Here is a 1,729-nt window from a genome sequence, read left to right on the forward strand (position 1 = left end):
AACTGGTGAAGCCATAAGTTGGTGAAGTGAATGTTGTAGTATAGATTCTATAGAAGAAGATGAAGATAGTGAGGAAGAAGAACTTGAAGATAATGATCATGTCATTCCAAGGTATGTGAGACTCAATCATAATCCTAACTAGATTATTGGAGATAAAGATGTTGAAGTGTTAACAAGAAGAATAATCAGAGATAATTCTTGCATGATCTCCACTATTGAGCCTAGAAATGCTAAGGAAGCCTTTGGAGATGATGATTGGATCAAGGCTATGGAAGAGGAGATTGCATAGATTGAGAAGAACAATACATGGACCCTAGTACCCAGAATGGTGAATAAAAATGTGATAGGCACTAAATGGGTATTCAAGAATAAAATGAATGAAGATGGAGTAGTAGTCATAAACAAAGCAAGATTGGTATGCAAAGGTTATGCACAAGAAGAAGGAGAAGACTATGGTGAGACATTTGCACCAGTTGCTAGATTGGAAGGTGTTAGGACTCTACTTGCATTTGCAGCATATAGGGGATTCAAAGTATATCAGATGGATGTGAAGTCAATGTTTTTAAATGGAATACAAGAAAAGGAAGTATACATTGAGCAACCAGATGGTTATGCTTTGAGTGATGCAAAGGATATGGTGTATAAACTACACAATGCACTATATGGTTTGAAGAAAGCACCAAGAGCATGGTATGAAAGACTACATTCACACCTAGTGAAGATAGGTTTCTAGAGAACCAGTGAAGACAACAATATATATCTCAAGATTGAAGGAGATAAGATACTGGTTAGTGAAGTGTTTTGGATGATATCATTTTTGGAGGCAATGATGACATCACTGATGACTTTGAAAATGAGATGAAAAGTGATGAAATGTCTCTGGTAGGAGATAAAAAATTTCATAGGTTTGCAAATTCAGCAGAAGAAGAGTGGTATCTTTATCACACAATCCAAATATGTGAAAGAGGTATTGAAGACATTTGGAATGGGAGACTATAAACCAGTTGGGACACCAATGGTTATAGGCTGTAAACTATCTAAGGAGGAGGATGTCACATCCGTTGATGAAAAGGAGTATAGATCAATGATAGGGAAACTGCATTATGTTGTTCACAACATATCGGATATTGCTCATGCAATTGGATTAGTTTCTAGATTTCAAAAGAACCCAAAGGAGACACACATGATTGCAACTAAAAGGATATTTAGATATTTGAAAGGTACTATTGATTATGGACTATGGTATCCATATGCTTGTAACTTTGATTTGAAGGTTTATATAGACGTAGACTAGGCAGAAAATGTCGATGACAAGAAGAGCACAACTGATGGTGCATTCTTTCTTGGAGGAAGACTTGTATCTTGGAGCAACAAGAAGTAGAGTTGTATATCCCAGTCCACTGTTGAAGCTAAATATGTTGCAGCATATATGAATTATACCCAGACAATCTGGATGAAACACATTTTGGAAGGATTCAAGTTGAAGATCATAGAACCAGTAAAGATTTTATGCGATAACACCAGTGCAATAAATATTTCAAATAACCTAGTGTTGCATGCTAGAACTAACCATATTGAGCTAAAATATCATTTCTTGAGGGAGAAAGGGTAGAGTAAAGATGTGTTACTGGAGCATCTATCTACTAAGGAGAAGCTAGTGGATATCTTTACTAAACCACTGCCTAAGACTACTTTTGAGTATCTTAGAGGTTAGCTAGGGGTTGTGCCC

Source organism: Cryptomeria japonica, chromosome 3 (assembly GCF_030272615.1).
Source record: "Cryptomeria japonica chromosome 3, Sugi_1.0, whole genome shotgun sequence".
Taxonomy (NCBI): domain Eukaryota; kingdom Viridiplantae; phylum Streptophyta; class Pinopsida; order Cupressales; family Cupressaceae; genus Cryptomeria; species Cryptomeria japonica.